Below are 25,777 nucleotides of genomic sequence, written 5' to 3'. Positions count from 1 at the left end.
TTTGGTTGTTTTTTCTGTTTACATTATTATGGTCATTGTATATATTGTTTTTATTCCTGCTTACTTTACTCTGAATCAGAGTTCAGTTGGATGATCTTTTTGTCCTTTTAGGTAATTATCAAAATTATCATTTCTAACAACACAGTAATATTTCATTGCATTCACATACCATAACTTGCTTAGCTACTTCTCAAAAGATGAGCATCCATTTTGTTTCCAAGTTTCTTTTATCACATAAAAAGTGCTGCTGTAAATATTTTGGTATTCTTGGGGATTTTCTTTTTATCCATGTTTTCCTTGAGATAAAAGTCTAAGAGTAATCTCTAAGTTAAAAAAATATGGAAATTCTATCCACTTTATTTGCATAATCCCAAATTGCTTTCCAAAATAGTTATATTGATTCACACACTGTCAACAATTTGCTAGTGTGCCTATATTCTCACAAATCCTCCAACATTGATTATTCTCAACTTTCATCATTTTTGTCAATTTGCTGGGTATAAAGGAAAATATCAAGATTGTTTTAATTTATATTTCTCTTATCCATAGTGATTCAGAACATTCTTTCATGGTTGTGATTAGTTTGTAATTCTTTTGAGAATAGTTTGTTTTTAATATACTTATATGTATATATGATAGGTGTATGCATGTTCTTTATATACTCTTGTGAGAGAAATTTGATACTAAAGTATTTTACAGGTGAGGAAACTGAGCCTCAGGAAGGTTAAATTTTGACATTTGAACTTAGATCTTCTAAATTCAAACACTCTAGAGCCAGTGTTTATTCTGTCTCCTTACCTTTACTTTTCAGAAACAGGGACTTTAAAAAATTATAAAAATGTATACTAGGATATGAAATCATCTGCTTTTTGCTCCCTCTGATTGTTATTATTTATCCTTCATTTTCAAAGAAGACCATGATATCAGAGGGGTGATGTCATGACATGCAAGTGAATTGGATTTAAGTGAGGGAAGGCTGTGCAAAGTCACCAGCCTTCCTCTCTCCACAATTGTCAGGGTCCGGTGGCCAGATAGAGATCAGGATAACTGGAGAGGCCCTGGATGCAATGGGAGACTGTCCCTTGTGAAAGCAAAGCATTGAAATACTCTTTTAATTGATCATTTTTCTATGAAATTACTCCTACTTCTTTAGCTTAAAAAAATATATCTAGATTTTAATGTTCCAAAACAAGGATTTGAAATGATCTAAACCAAGGTTGTCAAACTCAGATATAAACAAGGCCATAAATCTGTACAAAATGATCCCTGAGAGCAGAATGCTGACTTTGTTTAAAAATGTAATGTTATCCATATTTTATTATATTTTTATTTACTTTGTTAAATATTTCCCAATGACATTTTAGCCTGGTTCTAGTTTTACTTGGGAGTGTTGGGACTCTCTTTTGACAGCTCAAATCTATCCCTCCTCTCTCAGCATATTCTGTTCCTTTTGGATGAATGGATTGTTCATAGAGGGTCTTCAATTGCACTTGGCTTGGAAAATAACTGGCATTGGGCTTCTAGTAACTGAGATGATCAAACAGGCCATCTAAGACAGGTTTGCTCCTGGACACCGGACAATGATTTCTAATTCAGAATGAGCTAAATTTTTTGTCATTCATTCTGCAGGCTTCATTACAGTTTGGAGATGACACTGGGGGGGGGGGTGTCTTGAAAGTGAAGTGAGAGGAGTCCAAGTTTCCCTAGGTCCTTCCAAGCTGGAAGGCTTTGAATATGGTACAATTCAATTCAATTCACAAGCACTGTGCTAGATCTTGCAAAACAAAAATGAAACAAGGAACAGACATTGTATCAGGAGGAAACAAAATGCTTGTATAAAATAAACACAAAATAGATATAAAATAATATCCTGTGGGCACAAAGCAGCTCCGGGGTTGGAACAATAATCAAGATAGGAATTGATGGTGATGAGGGCTAATTTTTAAGAAATCTAGGGATGGAGGCAGAAGTAGGGAGAGTACATTTCAGGCCGGGGAGGTGGGGCAGCTTGTGTAAATAAATTCGTGGAAGTTGGAGATGGAGCAGCAGATGCAATGAAAAGAAAACAGGTCAGTTTGGCTGGATTACAGAGTGTACAAAATGGAAAAAAGAGCAAATCATCCAAGAAGGTAAGATGGTATCAGCCTGTGGAGGACAATATTAAAAGCCAAACACAGGAGTGTTTATTTTATCCTAGAAATATGAAAGGGCTTTTTTTAAGCTTCTGAGAAATGGAGTAACATGGATACACCAGTGCTTCAAGAATATTAATTTTGTAGCTATGTGGAAAAAGGAAGACCAATGAGCAGTCTTGTAATAGTTCAAGAAGATGGGATAAAGGATTAAACTAGAGGGGGTAGCTATATGAATGGAGAGAAGGGGATGGGTGGGAGAGGTATTATGGAAGCAGAATCAGCAAGACTTGGCAATAAATAGGATGTGAAGGATGTAGTTCAGTGATGAGTTCAGGATGATGGTCATGTCACCAACATGGGTGATAGAAGGACAGAGATGTCATTAACAAAAATAGGGAAATTAGGATGAGGGATGAATTTGGGGGAAAGCAAATTTGGATATGTTGAAATGGAGACGCCGATGGAACTTCTAGCTGAAGGTGTGTGATAGCAGTTGGTGAGGTAAGACCTGAGTTCAGGAGAGAGACAGGCTGGATTCTTAAATCTGGGAGGTCTGCCTAAAGGAAATTGGTGAATTGGAGGAAGCTTCTGAGATCACTAAAATTATAGAGAGGGAAGAAAAGAAATCCCTGGGGGAGAGGGGTGAAATGAAAGGTATATCTACAAAAGGGAGTGGGACAAAGGTGATGACTCAGCAAAAGAGACTGAAAAGGAGTAGTCAGGTAGCAGGAAAAAGCAGTGTTAGGAAAACCCAGGATGGAAAGACCCTTTATGGGACATTCAGATAAGGCAGTGGAAGAAGTGAGTTTGAATCCTGTCTTAGATACTCCCTAGCTGAGTGACTCCAGTCAAGTCACTTGATCTCTCTGTGCCTCAGTTTCCTCATCAGTAAAATAAGAATAAAGAAAAAAAAAAAAAAAGAATAGGATCTACCTTACAGGGTTGTTGTGAGGATTAAACTAGTTAATGTATGAAAATCCTTTGTAAACCCTAAAGGGTTATATAAATATTAGCTAGGAAATGCTAGCTAAGTAGAATAGTTAATAATATCAAATGCTTCAGCTGAAGTCAACAAGAATGAGGATTGAGGAAAGGTCATCAGATTAGTCCAGATGATGAAAGAAATGCCTGTTGCTAGGGTCTGCCTGGTTAAATTCAGAGAGCTCTCCACTCTGTTGGCCACCAACTTATGTTGTTTTGTTATGTCTAATTCTTCTTGGCTCCATTTGGGATTTTTTTTGGCAAAGATACTGGAGTGGGTTTGCCATTTCCTTCTCCAGTTAATTTTATAGATGAAGAAATTGAGGCAGAGTTAAGTGACTTGTCTAGGAGCTAAGGAATGTCTGAGGCTGGATTTGAACTCATATCTTTTTGATTCCAGACCTGGAGCCCTGTGAACTGAGTCACCTTGCTACCTTGATAGCAAATAGAGGTTAATTGACTTGTCCACAAATATACAGCCAATAAGTATCTGAAATTTGAATTCAGATCTTCCAGGCTTCAGGTCCAGCACTGTCTCCACCAGCTGATGCTAGTTGGTGATGAATTTTTCTACCATGGACACTGAAAGTTATAGAGGAGGTATATTTCTACATTATGAGATCATATGTCCTTGAAGTCCATCATCAGCAATAAAACCAAATCTTGCTTTGAATTATTTGATACCCTACATCAGATTGTTTGCTGTCTTGGAGATGGAGGAAATAATGGAGGGGAAAAAATATGGAACTAAAATCTTATAAAAATAAAGTATTGAGAATGTTGGAAGGGATGAGGGGAAACTGGGACTTTAATACATTGTTTGTGGAGTTGTGAACTGATCAAACCATTCTGAAGAACAATGTGGAAATATGCCCTCATATCTCATATCTGAGGTTCATTCTCATTATAGACATTTTCTCCAACATTTTCTTAAGCCTAAGCATCAATGAAACAATAAACAATAAACAATAAATCAAGGTCTAACATTGTAGTATTTGCTGATTTCTAAGTCACAAATGCTCACAGTAAAAATTTAATAGTTGGTATGAGCTGACTTTTTTCTGTATTCTGCTTCCATCTTCGAAAAATTTGGAGATCCTTTTTAACCTCTTCCAAATAAACTTCTCTGTGGTATTCCTCTCAGTCTGATTCCTCTTTCTTTTGATTATTTCATTTGCTTTTATATAAAAATTTCAATTTATTAAAAAATGTACTTGATACTAAGGCCTCTCTAAACTCCTGATAATCACCTTATTTTCATTACTAGTATAAATAAATGTTGGAAGCAATTACTTGCCCTGTGGTTACACACTAGGCCTGGGGTGAGTAAGATCTGAGTTCAAATCCATCCTCAGATACTTCCTAGCTCTGTGATCCTGTGCAAGTCACTTAATTTCTGATTACCTGAAGAAAGGGTCCACTAGGTTCATTAGAGAAGAAAATGACGAAACTCTAATTATCTTTGCCAAGAAAAAACCCATGATCAATATGACTCATAGGGTTTCAAAGAGTCAGGCACAACTGAATGACAGAGACAACAATAAATAAATGTTAGTCAGACTATATATCACATTGAAAACCAATTAAAATATATTTTGCCTTGTATCCCAAAGACTAGTTAGGCTTTGCTAGATATCAATAGCTATCTATCTATCTAATCAAGATTAGAAAAAGCCTATGAAACAATAGCACAAATTTCCTTAAGGCTCAACCACTAATCAAAGTGTTTTTGGTTTATAAGTAGAAAAACCAGTTTCTGTTCATTTTCCCAAATAAATGCTTTTTTTGGAGGGAGAGAGTGGGGGAAAAGTAGTGTATATCTTTATATGAATGGTGTAAATTCTTATTTTATTATGTTATTATATTGAATAAAAAGCTCATCCTAGAGAAAGACACCAGCTTTTTTTTTTTTTTTTTTTTTTTTTAGCTTTTAATTTGGGATCTATTTGGTGTTGAAGAAGTTACTAGGAGTTAGATTTCATGCAGGAGTAGAGTGAAGGCCAGACAAGAGTCAGGTCATTTTCTGTTTGGGACACCCTTCCCCCTCCTCTAAATCCACCTCTCTCCTATTCCATCTGAAACAATGGCTTTTAAGTGAGCTATAGTTTGCCTGATTACACCATAAGATAGCCCTATCATTCAAGAAAGCCAGGGGTGTATGCCTCTGAAGCTGAACTTTATAATCTGAGAGTCAAATTCCCAAGTTAAATTTCTACATCCTATGGTACAGTGTTTTGCTCATAGTAGACATTTAATTTAAATGGTTGTTTCATTGAACTGAGTGGCAATAATTGTGCTTTGGGAAGGTCGGGATGGGGGAGATGGAGGTTTATACAAAGATATAATTATCTTCTTGTTGATTCAGCATTAACATGGATTCCAGACTTATCTCTTTTAGCTTCTCTACCCCATCCCCAGCTTTGCATAAATAATTTAGATAAAAATTGTAGACCAATGATTCTTTTTGACAAATTCATTTTTGACACAACCCTCTGCTTCTAAGGGAAGAGAAAAGATAGAAATTGCAGATTGAGTGTTGCAGAGTCTCAACTTTGAAGTTAATGATACTAACTATGTGGCCTTGGAAAAAGTTACATTATGTCTCAAAGTTATAGCTTTTTAATGTAAAACAAGAATAACAACAATTAAGCACATACTTACTAAATATAAGTCACTCTGATAGGTATAGAAGACATTTTCAACTTCAGGACTCGTGGAAGCTACTGTCTCACTGTTAGATAACAACAGCAGTAAAATTTCAGTATTGAAAAGATGGGATCTTTGCATCTTTCATATATGGACTTGAGGATTCTATAAAAAACAAAACTAACAATACACCAAACTCTGTGATTTCACAAAAACAATCTATCCATTCTTCTCCTTCTGTTCAACTCACTGTCCTTCTACCTTTTCTGGCCCCTACTGGTCCAGAACGCTTTTAGTTGTCCGTGCAAATGCATGTTGTTCTTTTCCATTTGGATGGACAGGACAAGCTCCTTTGAGTGGTCATGAATCTCATTTAGGAGGCTCTATTCACCTGAGGCATTTACTAGTTGTGTGAATCTGAGCAAGTCAGTTTCCTTATTTATAGAATAAGATGGAGAAAGAAATGGCAAACTGCTGGAGTATCTTTGTCAAGAAGACCCCAAAAGGGTCATGAAGCATCAATTAGGACTGAAATGATTGAACTATAACAATGTTCAGTGGCAATCAGAAAAAGATGTCATTTGCAATCTCTCTTCAACCTGTACTTTGCCTTGAGTCTCCCCCATATTAGTAGTGAATACCTCAACCACAGGTGACCACCTTTATTATGCTTCTCTAATATACAAATAAATAAGATACAAAATAAACAGTGATTAGGGCAAAGAAAAGATCCAGATGAATACAGAACTCTAGGAAAATCTAAGAGAGACAAGAACACCCTTAACAGGGGAAAGTGATCGAGTGGCTGGTATCTGACCTTAGCTTTTTTTTTTTTTTTTTTTCTTTTCCCTGAGGCTGGGGTTAAGTGACGTGCCCAGAGTCACACAGCCAGGAAGTGTTAAGTGTCTGAAATCACATTTGAACTCGGGTCCTCCTGAATTCAAGGCTGGTGCTATATCCACTGCGCCACCTAGCTGCCCCTGAGCTTATCTTTGAGCAAAAATCACTTCATAAGTAAGGATGAGGAGGGTGTTCTAGGTGGTAGAAATGACCTGCACAGGATGTTCCCTACCTGATGTAAGAAAAACATTATAAAACTATATATAAGTGTGGGTTATTATTAATTGGGGAGTAAAAAACCACCACTGGCTTGGATTTATGATTCCTGAGTCTTGGTTCTGATATAAGCTGTGACTTTTGAGCAAATCAATCCTTGTCCTCTTAGGTTCAGTTTCTTTCCCTGGAAAATGTGGATATACATGTATTAACTATTTCATATGGTGGTCATGGAGAAGTTGCAATATAAATTTGACATATGATAATAAATCAATTTATTATTATCCATACTTTAAAATGAAAAAAATTGAGGCACAAAGAAATTAAGTAAAAGTTCTGAGGTCACACAACTGATCTTCAGTTCTTAGAACCATGTTCATTTCATAATCCTATGCTACAAGTACAAGCTAATATTATTTCCCTGGTGATTCCCTAGTGATTTATTTTAATTTTCTCACTATTTAGTAGTTTTAAATCAGTTTTGGAATCATCTATTATCAAGATGAATCAACAAGTATTTTTAAGCACGACTGTGCCAGGTATTGTGCTAAGAATAGTTGATTCAAAGAGAATCAAAGAAAAACAAAATAGAAAAAGCCCCTGCTTTCAATATCTAAAGGGGAAGAAACATATAAACAACTATGATTGATGCAGGATAAATTTGAAGTAATCATAGAAGGAGGGAAGGAACATTAAGGAGGAATGGGAAAGGCTTCTTGGAGAAGGTGGGATTTACCTGGGACTTTAAAAAAGCCAGGGAAGCTGGAAGCCAGAGATAAGGAGAGAGAATATTCTAGGTATGGAGAACACCAGTGAAAATGTACAGAATTATGTGGAAGGGTGTAAAATATAAGAAATACAATATTGTATGTTGTCTAAAATTTTATATTTTGTAAAGATCTTTGTAAAGATTATTTCTTTTATCTCCCTCCTTTCCTTCCTCCTTCCCTCCTTCCCTCCCTCCCTCCCTCCATCCTTTTCTTCCTTCCTTCCTCCCTCCCTCCATCCTTTTCTTCCTTCCTTCCTTCCTTCCTTCCTTCCTTCCTTCCTTCCTTCCTTCCTTCCTTCCTTCCTTCCTTCCTTCCTTCCTTCCTTCCTTCCTTCCTTCCTTCCTTCCTTCTTTCCTTCCTAGTGTAAGTCATTTTTATCTATTTATCATCTAAACATACTTTAGAATGCACTTTTGAAGTGGATTCACTAATTTACTAAAATATCATTTTGGAGTTGTTACCCAGAATAGGAAATCCCTACAATAAATCTTAAAGGACCAATTCTAGAATTCTTTAGTTGAGAAACAAATTGACTTTTCCGAGAATTTCATTCCAGGGACCACAGCAACAAAGGAAAATGTCCATGTGCTTGGAGTAAATCTCTTTGTTCCCAGCATCCCTTCATCTTTTGCCATACGTTGGCACCCAGAAGCTCAGAGGGTCTCAGGAATAAAAGCGGGATTTGCACTGATAGTCTCCTAGATACTCATTCAAAGTTTTGCTAATTCAACAAGGTATATTTGTTCTGTAATCCGAAGCTTCCAAAGCTCTCCCAAACATTTACATCCAGTACCCAATGCTTTGAATTTACAGGAGGTATTCACTCTCTGAAGATTAGTTACTTAGCTGGATGAGGCTTAATCACTTACCTGTGGCTCAGGTTTGGTAAGATCTCAAGTTCTCCTTTATTTTTTTTCTCCCTAGTAGAACCAAGAAGTTCCTGAAAGCCAGGATCTACAGCATTTTCCTTCAAGTCACAAAAAGTGAAACTCCCTTGCCCCCAGGCCCTTTCTGATGTTTTTGCCTGGAGATTCTACTAAACTTTTAGTAATGCTCTTTCCCTAGGATCATAAAACTAGTGCTAGAAGGGTTTCTAGAAGCCATTTAAATAGACTCTTCTCTCACTTTTTGCAGATTGGGAAACCAAGGCCCCAGGAAGACTGTGACTTAAAAGTTTATGAAGATAGCAACAATAATAATGGATAACATTTATATGGTGCCTATTGTACAATTATTATAATTTTATTTATGTATTTCTGTATTTATTTATTTTTATATCTCTATTTTGCAGCTAAGGAAACTGAGGCAAACAGGTTCTCTGACTTGCCTAGGCTCATGAATCTACAAAATGCATGAAGAGACCACATTTGAATTCAGATCTTCCTGACTCCAGGTCTAGCATGTTATATCTAAAAAGTAAGTCCAGGGGTGAAATCTGAACTCAGGTCTTCTGACTGGAGAGCTGATGCTTTATTTACTTATTGTACTAGGTTGCTGTTGATTATTGCTTTGTAGGAAAAGAATGGAGCCACTGCAAGATGCTTCTTTGCTTTCTTCCTCTCTTCTCTTGCTTCCTATCCCCCAGCCTCTTTCTCCTTTTTCCACTCTAGCTCCAAGTGGAGGAAAACCCAGGCCCATGGAGTGTGTTTTAATGTTGGCTGGAGCAGGGGTATTTTTTTTTTGGGGGGGGGAGGTAGAATAGGAATAAGGAGTTTTTAAAAAAAAAAACCAAAGAACTAATTTGGTTCTATTTTTTTTTTCCTTCTGTGTGTTGTTTTGTCGATCTGAACTTGACTAAATGGGAAATTGAGGTGTAAGTACAAAAAATAAAGCAAAAAACAAAACAAAACAAAACAAAAAAACCCTATTTTTGTTATTTTTGGCTTTGCTTTGAAATATCAGGGTAGAAACCTCATTTTTCTCTGGGTTCTTCAGCAACACAATATGCCTTATTTACTTTGTTTTGCTGAAGAACCCAGAGAGAAGTGTGGTTTCTAGCCTGGTAACTAACTTTAAGATGTATGAATTTTATCCACAATTTTATCACTAGAATTTGGTTTCTAGGTATTAGGAGTAAATGGAGGAAAGTAATTTGCCGAAAGGGGACTGAAGGTGGGAAAATAGGAGATTTTGTAAGTAGTGTGGTGAACAGTAGGCTGGAATTACAACTTGAACTGGATCTCTAAATTCACAGGCCTAGGGAATTCCAGATGAGGAAACTCCTTCTACTGAGGCAGGTTGGCCCCTTTTCTGTAAGGTCTAGTCAAGTCTTAGAGAATTACCTGGGGAAGTGAGAGGTTAAGATACAATCAGCATGAATCAAAGACTCTTCCTGGCTTTGAGGCTAGTTCTTTACATCACAGCTTCTTAAACTGTGGATTATGACCCCATTTGGGGTCAAGTAACTAAATGTGTAAATTGTGAATAAATTGGCAATAGTAAAAGTTCTTGAATATTCTGCCAAGATTTAATTCTTTATGTAAAAATAAATAAGCACATCCATCTCATTAGTATGCAAATTTGTTTTTGTCTGTAATAAATGACAAAGGTATATGTATACCAAAATTATTTTTAAATTAATTTCTTTATGTTTTATTATCAGGAAATATTTGATTTGTATACATATATTATATACCTATTACCTGGGGTCAAATAAAAATTTCTTGGTGGAAAGGAGTTGAGAGTGGGAAAAGTTTAAGAAGCCCTGTTGTAGACACAGGAAGACTTAGTTTTAAATATTATCTCAAAAGACTCACTTGTGTGTGACCCTAGGTAAGTCATTTAACCTTTTCTAAACATTGCTTTCTCATCTGTAAAATGAGCATAATAATAGCAATCACCTCAGAGAATGAAATATAATATTATATGTAAAGCCCTTTGCAGACCCTAAACCACCATAATCTATATTAATATCTGTTAATGTTATTAATAGATTATTGTTATTAATAATAGTAATAATAGCTTTCATTCAGAATGGATTGTATAGGCCAGAAGGTCAAAGAGAGGGAAAAGGAAATTTTGATGACCCCCTACCCTTGCCAGAATGAGCCTGAGATGTCTAAGGGTTAATTGGTATACAGGCTGGACCTGATCTGAGGCACTGGTTGGGGAACTGGGCAGCCGGAAAGCTTACAGTGCTCTATTTGTTCTTTCAAGGGGACAGAGGGAGGAGAGATGACACAGATTGATGGACAAGGGCTGCCAGATCCTTCCCTCAGGCTGGTAATTGGAGCCTAAAGGCTGACAGATATATCACAGTCCTGACCTGGGACGGGTAAAATCCCACGTCCCATTTTAGGATATATTTGTATTAAAACTACCTACAGATCATAATTTTATGTTTTCAATGGGTTTAAGCTTTTTTTGTCAATAGGAAGTAGTTCTGTTATTAAGTGAATAGAAAATGGTTGGAATTTTCCTCTTAATTTGGGTGGAGGGGAGATGAAGAGAATGGGGATATAATTTGTGCCAAGAAAAGCTAATCATTTTAAGGATTTCAATAAGGACCTGCTTCTCTGGGTCAGCATTCCACAGCTTCTCTTTCATTTGGACAAATGACTTTTTGCACATCCATTCTGTGTCCAATTTTCCCCTACCACCATGGAGCTAATATCTTTGAGATTAGTAGAGTTTTCTTTGAACAAAGATGATTCAAACCCCATTTGTAAGGAGTCTGATTGAGGGCTGAGAAATAACCTTGGAGATCAACTAGGATAATACCTCTCCACCCCTTGATTTTACAGATGAGGAAACTGAGGTCCAATGAAGGACCCAAGATAGTGAATAGTAATTCTGGGATTTGAAAACAAATCTCCTGACTTTTCTGCTCTTCTAAACTGAATCCTACAGATTATGGTTCCTTCCAATGAAAAATGCCAAGATGGAAAAAAAAGTTACTATATAATTATTTACTTTAAAAAAATGAGAAATATGATCACTAAGAAACTTTATGACACCTGTTGGTTCAGGGAATTCCCTTTATCAATGCAAAGTGATACCTTCTTTGCATCTCATCTCCGCTAAGTCGGACTGGCATTTTCCTTTCCATTCACAGATTTGAGATTTGTCTGGGGGCCCTGAGAAGTTAAGGGACTTGCCCAAGATCACATGGCCTACAGGTTTTAGAGACAGGACTTGACCCCTGGACTTCCTGACTCTGAGTAAGCCATGCTGCCTTTCATATTCCTTCAACTGAGATACATAAGAAAAGAAATCATAAAAATAATTACAAAAAATATTTTTAAAAATCATGTTGGTTTGTTGCCTGACAAAATACACAATAACCTATTGGTAATAGTAATATAAGATTTGTAACATATTTGATGGGAACACTCTAATCACTTATTGGGAAAGCTACCCACTCGCCCCAGCTCCATAGTCTTCAGGGGCTCCCAGGGCCAAAGGAATCCATTCTCTGATTACCCATCTTATAATGCTGATAGTTTGGATTAATTGAGGCTAAATCAGCCAAGGACATAGAATGCAGGATCTGGAGTCAGGAATATTCGAGTTCAAATACAGCCTCAGGCATTTATAATGTGTGATCCTGGTCAAGTCACCTAATCCTGTTTGCTCAGTTTCCTCATTTGCAAAATGAGCTGGAGAAGGAAATGCAGACCATTCCAGTACCTTTGCCAAGAAACACCTCCAAAAAAGCTGCAAAGAATCTGATGTGACTGGAAAATGACTAAATAGCTAAAAAAGTCAACCCATTTTACAGACAAAAAGCCCTGAGGTTCTGGAAAGATGAAACTGCAAGACTAGTCCTTGAATGCTAATTTTTTTTTTAACTTGTTGGTCTGGAAATTGAAGTTTTTCCAGTTTCATTAGATAAGTGAGCACTTATCCCCTGCTGCTATGGCCTTTGGGTAAATGATACTTATCATTTTAAGGTAAGCACCATTTATTCTTATGCTCTGTAGTGTTTAATAGGAATGGATGCTGTACTTTGTTAAAGGCTTTTTCAGCATGGTCTTTGGGAAGTCAAGGTTACCAGAATGCTAGGATGCATCATTGAGATAGGGCTGGTGCTGTGGAATGATGTCATTTCAACAAACTTTTAGCTAATATTAATTGCTGATTTAAGGAACAATGTAAGGAGAGAAGCAAAGAGAAATAAAAACAGAAGGTCCTCAGGAAGCTCACATCTGGGACACAGGAGGAAGAAGACACACAGAAGGCAGATGAAGACAGCTAGGAGGAGATTCAGGAGAGTACATCAAGTGACAGGAGGAGAGAATTTTGAAGGGAAGGAGGGATTGTCAGCAGTATGAAATACTGCAGGGAGGTCAAAGAACATGATGGCTGAGAAAAGGCCATTGCTTTTGTGGATTATAAGGTCAGAGGTGACCTTTGAGCTAGCAGTTTCAGCACCACAGTATTTAATGATAACTCCCATGTGTGTTGCTAGGAGTCACCATAAGCAGGGAATCTGCAGAGTGCCAAAAGAAAATTTGGCCAATATTTTGCCTTTTAATAAGCTGTTACACATGCTGTCCTCCCCACTCCCCTCCCCACTCCTTTCCACACTCCCTTTGGTTTGGAATGTGTTTTTCTGCTGTTGAGAGTGCAATGGACCTGCTTGGGAGGGCAGGGCTTTGAGATCAATTGGTCATAAATCCAGTTCATTACATAGTAGAATCCCTAGCTTCCTTCAAAGTCCAGCTCAGGGGCACCTCCAACCATAAAATCTTTCCTGGTTATCCTCACTCCACTTCCCTAACACTCTTTCCCTCTTGAAATTATGGGATGGGCTTTGTATTTAGCTCTTGGAATGCCTATTGTTTCCTTTAGGAGAACATGAACTCCTTGAGAACAGACACACTCCAGATATTTTATTTTTCTTTGGACCCAACCTGTGCTTTCACTGATATAAAGGACTTTCTATCAGGAAATCATTGTTGTTCAGTTGTGCTCGACTCTTGGTGACTTTTGGGATTTTCTTGGCAAAGACACTGGAGTGGTTTGCTATTTCCTGCTCCAACTCATTTTTTTCAGATGAAGAAACTGAGACAAATAGAATGAAGAGATTTGTCTGGGTTCACACAACTAGGAAGTGTCTGAGGCTGCATTTGAATTTGGGTTTCTCTGACTTTAATCCTGAGAGCTCTACGTACCTAGCTCCAATGCACAGATGCATTTGATTTTTTTTTTTTTATTTTTATTTATTATTTATTTATTTATTTGTAATTAGAAAGCTGAATGGATGGGTGGAGAGATTGAGAAGTTAAATGAACTACACAGGGTCTTTCACCAATAGAATGTATCCAAGAGGGGAAATGAACCCAAGGTCACCTCTGTATCCACTCTACCTTTTACCTTAGAGTCCTGGGTACTTAGTAAATGTTTGTTGAATGAAATTGGCCTTGGACAAAATAATATTACTTCTTTGAGCCTCAGTTTTTTCATCTGCAAAATGAGACTTTTAGTTCCTTTTTAGTTTTGGTTTTTCATGATTATGGAATGGAAGCTAAGTGGCACAATGGATAGGGAAAGACCATCTTCTTGATTCAAATTGGTCTCAGACATATACTAGCTGTGTGACCCTGGGCAAGTCACTTAACTCTATTTGTTTCAATTTCCTCATCTGTAAAATGAGCTGGAGAAGGAAATGACAAACCTCTCCAGTATCTTTGCTAAGAAAATGGACTGAAAATGATTGAAAAACAATAAACAACAGTAACTCTAATTTTTTTATATCATAGCCCCCTTAGGGAGTCTGGTCAAACTTAGATCTCTTCTCAGAGTGTTTTTAAATGCATAAAAGAAAAAAAAATGAAACCAATTATATTGAAATGTAGCACACAAAGTAAAAAACCAAGCTTAAGCTAAGAATTCTAGCTCCAGACAATTTTATGGAAGTAGGGCGAATTAAAAAAATATATAGTCTGTGGTAGGTTCTAATGGGAAAAAAATGATGGTTTTTAAATGGCTCTTGTTGGATTGGTACTTGAATGTCACTACATTTGAACAAGGATGTAAGTGTCATGTGGGATTCAACTCAATTTCACCTTTAGCTTCTGCTGCATTACGTGAGTGTCTCCCTCACGTCCTGTTTGATTTTATTATCCTATTGGGGAAAGCTTCACGTAAAAAGTTTTCAGTAAAGGAACATTTTTCTAGTTTCAGTGAACCCTTAAAACCTTTTTGCTTTTTGCCAAGTTTCTTAACTTGGGTTTCAGCCTTTCTTTCAATTTTCTCAGTCTCATTAACGTGATGGACAGCCATGGGTATTTCAGAGGGTGGTGGGGGTCACCAACCGTGAAGTCAGCCCTTAATGGAACCCTAGCACACAATAGACTGTGAGGGCTCTGAGGGAAACATTGCATTCGGTGGACTTAGAGCTTTGTGGATTAAGGAAGTTGTCTACTCACCACCATTGAATTTTTTTTCCCAAACAAAAATGTTGTATTAACTGCCCACACAAGTGGTCCAGTCTGCCTGGACACTTAGCACATTCCATTGCTGGAAAAGGATCCTGGGAAGTTTTGTTCCCAAGAGCTGAAGGAATTAAGTCTCAATCATGGTATTTGGTACTGAGTTACAAAAAGCAAGGATAGCCATGGGAAAGAGAAATTTTTGGATCCTATTGTAGGATAAGACCTGAGAAGATATAATTGGATCTTCATTAAAGGATGAACTCTATCTATAGCATTCCCACTGAATGATTGGTTCAGAGTCTGCATAAGCACCTCCAGTGAAGGAGGAATCCCTGTATTATCAGAGAACCCATTCTACTATAGATGGCTCTGGTAGGTAAGGTTTTTGTTTTTGTTTTTGTTTTTGTTTTTTGGTTGTTGTTGTTGTTGTTGCTGTTTTATATATTGAAATGAAATATTTCCTTGTAATACTCTATGCACTGACCCTAGTAAGAAAGCAAAAAAAAAAAAACCAAACCCTAATCCTTCTTACAAATGACTTGAAGATAACTATTACTTCCTCCTAAGGGTTTACTTCTCCAGACTGAACATCTCTAGCTCCTTCAACCATTCCTCTTGTGATTTCCACTTCAGATTTTAAAGTCTCTTTCCTATCCTGGTCATCATTCTCTGATTTTCTAGCTTTAAAAGATTATTCTTTAAATTTGATGCCCTGAATTGGGCCAAATTCTTCCAGATATTAGGACAAACAACAATAGAACTAATGTGCATAATGTAAATAATGCCTCTATCATTATTTTCATCCCCTGCCTAGGATGAGTAGTCAATGCTGTGACACTGAATAGGAAATGTTTCCTTCCTTTGTTTTCATGATCCCTTTCTTATGGGAGTCCAAATTGAGACAGGGTCAGTCTCTTTTGTCATTGGTCATAGTCTTTGATGTTCTAGTTTTCATCATTTCTTTTTCTCCTATCTTTACCCCACACCCTTTTCAATCCCCACCAACCAACCAATTCTCCAGTATTCTTATTTTCCCTTTTTTCCTCCACAAATTAGAATCTCATCCACTGGAACAAGTTTATTTTGATCAATAACTGTAATGCCAGGTAGCTATTTGTTTGACATTACTATCTGTAGAGCCTTAGGAAGTCCTTATTCATTACCATCTGAAATAGTTTTTTTACCTTTTGAATGAAATTCCAAATAATGCCAAAGAAAGTATTAACCCCAGGAAATACCTGAGACACTTTAGTTGGCCTATTTTACTTGGATTAACAGGTATGTTATATCAGGAATTTTAAACTATTTTGTGTCAATCTGGTAAGTTTATGAAATTCTCAGAATAATGTACTTAAAATAATTGGAAGAAATGCTAAATTAGCACTAGATGTTAGTGAAAACAAAGGAGAAGTTTTTTCCCATCAAAGTTCATAGACAGTCCTCCAAAAATCTATTTATAGACCCCAAATTAAGATCTGCATCATATGTTTTCCTTAGCATTAGACTCCTGAAGGAATTCCATCTATTAAACTAGTTTAGAGTTTACCAAGTGAATAGGTATTATTTGTTCTTCATTTTCAAAGAGAATCAGTGACATTAGAGGTTAATGTCTTGACTTATTATGAAATGGATTTAAGTGAGGTAGAGTTGCACAAAATCATTAGCTTCCAGGGTTATTGAAGTTCAATGGCAAGACCTAAGTCAGGACTGATAGCAATGGCTGGGATGCAGGGGATAATGTTGCCATCTTTAATGTCTGACCAAGCTCTAAGCTTGCCACAGTGCCTGTTTTAGTTGCCTTTGTGGCCATTGGCACAAATTGTTCTCATATGCCCTTTCCACCGGAGGAAGTGTTCATATGCTTGGAGTAGACGTTGCCCTATCTCACCCACAGGTTTGAGGCTTGTCAGTTGCCCTTAACCTGGTTTAGCCCATCATCTGAGGTGATTTTGCTGGGGTGTAGCTGCTGTACATGCTACAGCTTCTTAGAGCCACAGGTGGGGGCTGGATGATGAAAGGACACTAGAGGTAAATGAGGAACCCTCACATCAGAGGTACTAGTCCTTCCTGAATACCAGCAAAGGTTAAATTTAAACCATTGCCTTTATATAAACCTGGGCCTTACACAGACATTCTAAATGCTTAAATAAGAATCATCTGTGAACCCCAAATGTGTTGGGATGGGGAATAAAAAAATGGCAAATCCTTTAATTTCTAGCATTTTCCTGTTTTTGAACTTGAGGGGAGTTCCAGCTCTAGCAGGATGGCTACTGTACACATAGATGGTTTAGGCTGCACAGATTAATAGAATTTTCCAAATGGAATATGTATATGCATCCTCAGAGACTCATCCACACATTTCAGGGGTGTGCCAAGGGTGTGACTGAAGGCATAGGCCAAGTGTAGGAGGGGAATCCAAACTTAATCCTGTGGCTTTTAAGTTTTTTTTAAGTCTGCAAGGACTTATTCCAAAAACTTAACTGCTTTCATTGAAAGCCTTTTGGCAGTGGCTAAGGAAGAGGCATAAAAATTAAAAGTGTCACTGTCAGGAATACCAAATCCTTGCCTGGCATGGATCAGGATATTAGTGTTGGAAGGAATTCTAAAAGCCTTCTAGTTTAATTCATACATGAAAACGAATTCATTCTAGAGCATCTCTGACCAGTGACCATTTAGTCTCTGCCAAAAGATCTAACAAGGGGGAATTTTCAAGGTTACCTCTTCTATTTTTGGATAGCCCATTTATTAGGAAATATTTATGAAATCTGCTTCTCTGCAGATTACACCCATTCACTACTTCTCTTTCTGTTCTCTGGGGCCAAGCAGCATGAGAGCTATCTGTGGCCCAGAACTATAGATTTAAGTTTGTAGTGTAGAGATTTGATCTTGGGGACCTTTCACTAATCACACTCTTTTTGGTTCCCCCCCACACTCAGAAGTTCCCTATAAACATCTGAATTTGGCTCTTGACTAAGTCTATAGAAAGGGGAAAAGGCTCTCAGTTCTCATGTAAGCTAAAAAAATAGCTATGGGATAGATTTTATTTTATCTAACAGAAACATATAAGACATAAAACACTTTCCTTGAGCCAATAACTAGTCAAGACAACTTTTTTTTTTTTCCACTCTCTGAACTTCTGATTTCCTAGGGACTCAGGGGTCCCTAGATCAGTTAGTCAATCAGCTAGCATTTATTACTTACTATGTTCCACACAATGTGCTAAGTGGTAACTATACAAAAAGAGGCAGAAAACCCAAACAGCCCCTGCTGTTAAGGAGCTCACAGCCTAATGAGGGAGTTAATATGTAAATCATTATGTACAAATAAGATTTTTATGGATAAATTAATCATCCAGGTTTCAGTCTTACCCTAATTTGAGGTTTGTCTGCAAGGGATAAGCACCTGAAACTACTAAATAGTAAACAAATGAATAAGAAACAAAACACCGTAATGATCTCTATTTTAATTAGGTACATACATACATAGTCTTCTACTTATAGTGCTGTGTTTGAGTTCAGACCTTGCTGAAAAAGGGGAAACACATAGGTTTACTAATAAATTTATCTTTTTCCCATGAAACTTCACAGTGCCTAAAACCCATAGTTCAAATTTGTAATTGAACATTTTAGCAGTGTCCTTTGCTGCTATGTTGTACAGGGTTGGATAGGTAGGATTCCAGGAAACTTGATCCACGACTTTCTCTGTTGCTCCAATACTATATGTGTTGTATTATATAGCACGTGTTCCTGAACTTCTCAGAATAGCCTCAGGAGGCTTATTACCATGCTTTGTTGTTCAGTCATTTTCTGTCATGTCTAACTCTTTATGATCTCATTTGGGGTTTTCTTGGCAAAGATTTCAGAGTGATTTGCCACTTCTTTCTCTAGCTCATTTTTATAGAGGAGGAAACCAAGGCAGACAAGATTATATTGACTTGCTCACACAGCTGAGATGTCTGAGACCAGATTTGAACTCAGCAAGATGAATTCTGACTCCAGGCCCAGTAGTCTGTCCAGTGAGCCACCTAGTTGCCCGTTACCTTTCCACCACTATCTCTATCTGCTGTTACTTCTGGGGTATGTGCTTCCTTTCCTCCTGGTATCATGTGGTATGCTGGAGGTCTTTTCTGAGCATATGGCTTTCCCTTAAGGATCTGAGTCTGTTCTGTAGGCATAGTCCTTCTTGTTTCACTGTTTCTTTAGCTTTCCATCAATATTTCTATCTTTGTTTCTACTTAAAGAAGAAAAACAAAAAAGATCCAATTCAAGTATTAACTTCATAAAGATTAATATTTTTATTGGGAAATAAATAGCCATGAACTTATTTATCAAAGAGGAATGAACTCAGTGATACAAAGGGCAAAGTAGTGTAAGACTTCTTTTTTTCTTTTTTTAAAATTTCCCATAGTTTATTTCAAATTGTTAAGAATTAAAACCTATCCGTTCATCTGGTGAGCTTAAAAAAACCACTACATTTATTCTTCTTTCACAAGTGAGAGGAAATAAACAAGTGAAATTATTTCTATTACCTTTTTTTTAATGGAACTGATAAAGTAGTTTGTTTTCAGGTATTATTTTCATACAATGGCTTATGAAACTGAAAACCACTGTGCATTCTAGACAACAACCCAAACTGGCTTAGATAACAATGCTCTGGAAGAGAATATAATTTATTTCTTAAAAAAAAAAAAAAAAAAAAAAAAAAACTAGGGTTGAGATTTTCCTTTATGGCTTGTGTTTAACTCACTATTCATAAGGAACATTTTTATATTAGTGCTCAGTTTTATTTTTCATTAAAACTAAATAACTTTAGCCAGATTGAAAATGTCTAATGCAGCAGTTTTATATAAATAATTAAAATTATGTACAGGTCACAGGAATTCAAACAATTTGGAGGTGACTTATTTTCCATCAATGTAGACACCAATGTGAATAGATCCAAAAAAGTTAAAAAAAAAAAAGAAGAAATACTTTTGAAGGGCATACCTTTTTAAAGAAATATTAATGCCAGAACAAATGTCTAATATGTATTGATACTATTACAAAGAATCAGCCTTGTCAAGGCATTTTCTTTCAGAAGTGTCTACAACCTCTACAGAAACTGAATCTCTCCTCCACCTGACAGTCCTTTGGATCCTTGAAAACTCCTTGTCACATCCTTTCTAAATCTTCTCTTTTCCATCCTAAATACCCCAAGCTTTTTCAGTTGATCCTCATATGGTATGATTTCAAGAGCTTTCACCATGTTGACTGTCTTCCTCTGAATGCCCTCTAATTATGGGTGTTCTTTCTGAAATGTGTCACTCAAAACTTAATATGATATTCTGTTTGTGGTCGGACCAGAGCAGAGTACAGTGGACCCATTACTTTCTTTAGTCTAGGACACAATCCCTCTCAATGCCACTTAAGATTGAATAGGCTGTTATCGTGTCATACTGTAGACTTCTATTGATCTTTTGTCTACTAATCCTCCAAATCTTCTTTATAAAAACTGCTGTCTGGCTGCACATATCCCAACTTGTAGCCTTGATGAACACAATTCAATTTAACTCTATTGTACTTAGTGGTGCTCTTCTTTTACCTAATGCTTCTGAGCATTAAACGTTATTAGAAAGAAGAGAGAAATTAAGTATAGGCAAAAGAAAGAAAAGTAATGCCTTCATGCTGAGATTTTAAATTAGCCAGAGAGTTGATGAGGCAAGGAGGTAGAGGGAGTTTGTTCCAGATGGCAGGATTCAGTGTGACAATTAATTAATAATTACCATAGGTAATTAAACATTAGTGAATTAAGGGAGGCAGAGCATTTTGAGACCCTCTGCTGAAAGGCATATTCAAAAACAGCTCTCTGTGTTAGCTGTAATTTATGGTTTGTCCAATGAATACTGTATTTTACTTTTGAGATTCCTTATATATTGTTTCCCTTGAAAAAGTATAAGTGGAGAAATATTTCTTTTTTTTTCTAAATCAGATCATAGATTTGGAGGCAAAAGGGATCTTAGAAATGACTTCAACCTCTTTTTTTTAATTGATGAAGAAATTTAGACCCAGAAAGATTAAATGAGTAGTTTGAGGTCACACAGACAATAAGTGACAGAATCTGGATTTCAGTATAGGTTCTTTGGTTCTAAATGCAAAACTATTTCTTTTGTAATATAAATTCTCTTTCTGAATTGAAAATAGCTCACATTTGTTTGATGTTTGGACCATCCTGTATATGAAACTTATAAGCAGAACACTGGTATTATGTTATCTACCAAGTATTTTTTTTTACTTATACTTCCTTTATCCTCTTCCCTTCTAGTTAAATCTACTCTAGATTCAGATTTAAATTTATCAAACATGTATTATATGTCTATTTGATTCTGATTATAGGGCTGGAAAATAAAGATGAAATTGGACAGAGACTAAAAGTTTACAACAGGAAAATTTGGAACAAAGATAGAGAGATATAAAATAAATATTTCAATGACAATATTGTTATCCTATCTTATAAGGCTGTTACGAGTACCAAATGATATATTTGAAGTGCTGATGACAATGCCTGGCACATAGTAGGAGTTATATAAATGTATATTCTTTTTTCCTTCTCTCATCTGACATAACAATAATATTCTATAACATTCATATACCACAATTTATTCAGCCATTCTCCAATTGGTGGACATCCACTCAGTTTCTACTTTCTTGACACTACAAAAAGGGCTGCTACAAACATTTTTGCACATGTGGGGCCCTTTCCCTTCTTTTAAGATCTCTTTGGGATATAAGACCAGTAGTAACACTGCTGGATTAAAGAGTATGTACAGTTTGATAACTTTTTGAGCATAGTTCCAAATTGTTCACCAGGATGGTTGGATTCGTGCACAATTCCACCAACAATGCATCAGTGCCCCGGTTTTCCCACATCCCCTCCAACATTCCTCATTATCTTTTCCTGTCATTTTAGCTAATCTGACAGGTATATAATGGTATCTCAGAGGTGTATTAATTTGCATTTCTCTGTTCAATAGTGAGTTGGAGCACCTTTTCATATGACTAGAAATAGTTTCAATTTCTTCATCTGAAAATTGTCTGTTCATATCTTTTGACCATTTATCAATTGGAGAATGGCTTGATTTCTTATAAATTTGAGTCAATTCTCTATATAATTTGGAAATGAGGCCTTTATCAGAACCATTAAATGTAAAAATGTTTTCCCAGTTTATTGCATCCCTTCTAATCTTGTCTGCATTAGTTTTGTTTGTACAAAAACTTTTTAACTTAATATAATCAAAATTATCTATTTTATGATCAATAATGATCTCTAGTTCTTTTTTGGTCACAAATTTATTCCTCCTCCACAAGTCTGAGAGATAAATTATCCTATGTTTTTCTAATTTATTTATAATCTCATTCTTTATGTCTAGATCATGAATCCATTTTGATCTTATCTTGGTATACCGTGTTAAGTGTGGGTCAATGCCTAGCTCCTGCCATACTAGTTGTGGATGGAATTTTTTTTTTTTATAAATTTTTTGACAGTATATATGCATGGGTAATTTTAAAAATAACATTATCCCTTGTATTCATTTTTTCAAATTATCCCCTCCCTCCCTCTACTCTGTCCCCTAGGTGACAGGCAATCCCATACATTTTACATGTGTTACAATATAACCTAGATACAATATATGTGTGTAAATCCCATTTTCTTGTTGCACGTTAAGTATTAGATTCCAAAGGTGTAAGTAACCTGGGTAGATAGACAGTAGTGATAACAGTTTACATTCACTTCCCAGTGTTCCTTCTCTGGGTGTAGTTGTTTCTGTCCATCATTGATCAACTGGAAGTGAGTTGGATCTTCTTTATGTTGAAGATATCCACTTCCGTGGATGGAATTTTTAATGAAGAAATCATAAAGAGGGAAGAGATCAAAGAGGATCTTGGAGGATGATCACATTTTAAAAGAAAGAGTACCAAGAGTAGTCAGAAAGAGTATCAGGACATTAAAGTTTCACCAAAGTCAAGGGGATTGAGAGAGATGGTGATCAATAATGTTAGGACATTTAAGGTCAAAGAAGATGAGAATGAACAAAGTCCTGTGGATTTGGCAAAAGGCAGATCTTTAATTACCTTGGAGAGGACAGTTTGAAGATAGAGTAGTGAAATGGAGGCTTGATTGTATAGATTAAAGTGACCAAAAATAGCTAATATACTGCAGTACCTCCTGGGCATTTCCAAAGAATGCAATCTATACTTAAGTAATTTTTCTCCTGTATCTTCCTTTGGAATCTGGAGCCTATATGAACCAAGTCTCCATAACTTCCTGGACATTTTCAAATCATAATCCTTCTGCCACATACCCTCTCTCTGATAGTTCCCCTCTATGCATCATATTCCTCCATTGCATTGTAAGATTACTTAGGGAAGGCACTGTCTTATATGTATTTCTATACCCAGCACAGAACAGAGTGTGACACAGTGATTGCTCAATGAATGCTCTTTCATGTATTGCTTTTCATTTCAGTTATGGTGGCAGACAAAGTAAATAGGACCCAGAATTGGGATGGAATTTTTCCTTTTTGTCCCTATTTAATACTTGGGCCAGATATATGTGGGATGGAGCAAGGAAGAAACTAGATATTCTTTGTCTTCAGTTTCAGCAGAAAAGGGAATGCCATATACAAAGGTAATATTGATTACAACATTTGACAAATTTCACATGATATGCTAATGAACAAAAAAAAGAACTATCTGATTTGGATCAAAGTACAATTAACTGGATTTTGTAACTAGTCAAGAAATGATTATAAATATGGAGAAAAGTTTCTGGTGCTGTGGAATAGAACTTTTGTCCTTCAATCTTCCATGTTCAACAATTTTAATAGTAACTTGGATGGCTCACTTATCAGCTATATATATGACATAAACCTTGGAGGAATAGCTAATACATTGGATGACAATCAATATTTAAAAATATCTCAGACTAAAAACATTGGGCTGAAACAAATAAGCTTAAATAAGATGAAGACAATGAGATAAACATATGAATAAATGTAAAGTCTCATATTTATATATTTTAAAAACTGCAACTATAGAAAATGGGGTCATCCTAATTTGATAAGAGTTTATGTGTAAAGGGGATATAAGACTTTGGTACTGTGGCAGAGTAGCTGGCAGCTTCTACTGGGTCCCTTATCCCATAGGGTCCTACTGCTCTTTTGAGATAATTTTGGCAAGAAATTGGGAAAACAAATCTTTACAGCAATGAGACAAAAGTCTCATTTCTAAAATATGTATGAAACTAAATTAAAATTACAAGATTGAGAGCTATTTCTTAATTGATAAAAGGTCAAAGGATATAAGTAGTGGAAGAAATCTGAGTTATCAATAGCCATATGAAAAAAATATTCTAAATCACTAATAATTAGAGAAATGTAAAATAAAACAACTATGAGGAATTACTTCACATTCATCAGATTGACTAAGATGACAAAAAAGGAAAATGAGAAATTCTTGGGAGACTGTGAGAAGAGAGCGACTATACTAATACAGTTGGTAGAGCTAGTCTACCTAAGATCTCTATCCTCCTCCTCCTCCTTTTTCTCCTCCTTCTCTGTCTCTCTCTCATTCTGTCTCCTCTCTGTGTATCTATAAATGCATACATATATATAATGTTTAAGAAGAGACTCTTTTGAAGTTCACAGTAATTTGAATGGCATACTCCTATCCTCAGAAGTAGGGCTGGGAATAGGGGAAGCCAAAGAAACAGAAAACAGAAAGAAGAATGGATGATGCTTTTCTAAGCTCTCCAAATTCAATGAGAATTTCTGAATGAATGGAAGGGGAGCATTTTTCCCAAACACTGCATTAGTGAAGAGAGAATGGGATATTATCACCATAATTTGGCTAGAAGTAAGGGCTAGGAAGGAGGAGGGACATCTTTACCTAATCAGGCCCTTTTATACAGAAATTGGAGAGATGAGTACTGAGTAGGAGAAAAGAAAAGAAAAAAAAAAGACAGAAATAAACTAGTTGGCTCAGAGACATTTTAACACTGGCCTAAATGTTAGCTAGCCTAAAGGGATGTTAGCCCTAGCAATTCTAATCATAAAAGAGATTTACTTCTATCCAAGGAAGAAAAACAGTAGTGGGTGGATGGTGCTGCTCAGAGCAGAGGCAATGAAGCAGGGTGATAGAGTCTTACCCTTGGCCGGAGTGGAAGACTGGAAAGAGAGAATGAAGTGATAAAAACTCAATATGGGCCAGAGAAAGAGCACAAAACATGCCTCATAGATCTGGGAACACTGACAGCATATAATGGAGGACCTAAGGTAAGAAGAAAAATATTTGTGTAGAGAATAAGGAAACTGAGGATGAGGAATAAAGAATAAGACACCCTTGGACCTCATATCCCAATAGCTGCATGTTGGAACTGGGGAGGAGGGAGAGGCTAGAAAATGTCTCAGTTTCCCTGGCTTCCTTTAAGGCTCAGCTCAAATTTTACTTTCTGCAGGAGCTCTTTCCCTGTTCATTCAGTGGCTCTCAGATTACCTCCTTCTACTCTGAATATATCTAATATGTATTTAGTTATCTAAAGGATCTAAAGGTTGTCTCCTAAAATTAGAATGCAAGCTCCTCAAAGGTAGTTTTTGTTTTAAAAAAAAATTTTTTTTGGTAACTCATTTCTAGCATAGCCTAGCACATAATAGGGACTTTGTAAGTAATTGTGGACTGACAAATCTGTTTATGCTTCTGTCAACTCTACCTTACTTCCTCACCTGTTATCATAAACATTTCTTTGTCTTCCAACAGCCTCTGTGCATGTCCACCCT

At 36.4% G+C, this 25,777-nt stretch overlaps 1 long non-coding RNA gene across 4 annotated transcripts in view; it reads left to right on the top strand.

The window, feature by feature from the left end:
* LOC141539512 (uncharacterized) overlaps positions 1–25,777 on the top strand; it is a 249,422-nt gene that overhangs the window by 37,039 nt on the left and 186,606 nt on the right. Inside the window, exons 1-2 of one of the 4 annotated variants that reach the window (XR_012481312.1) lie at positions 2,019–2,129; positions 8,880–9,004. This is a non-coding gene — a long non-coding RNA (uncharacterized LOC141539512). Of the gene's footprint in view, positions 1–2,018; positions 2,130–8,391; positions 8,474–8,879; positions 9,005–14,568; positions 15,340–25,777 lie in introns of those variants that run through there. The other 3 variants (XR_012481314.1, XR_012481313.1, XR_012481315.1) reach the window with 3 other exon arrangements.

This window comes from Sminthopsis crassicaudata, chromosome 4 (genome assembly GCF_048593235.1).
Source record: "Sminthopsis crassicaudata isolate SCR6 chromosome 4, ASM4859323v1, whole genome shotgun sequence".
Taxonomy (NCBI): domain Eukaryota; kingdom Metazoa; phylum Chordata; class Mammalia; order Dasyuromorphia; family Dasyuridae; genus Sminthopsis; species Sminthopsis crassicaudata.
The sequence above is the reverse complement of the archived record's forward strand: the minus strand, read 5'-3'. Positions and strand labels throughout refer to the sequence as shown.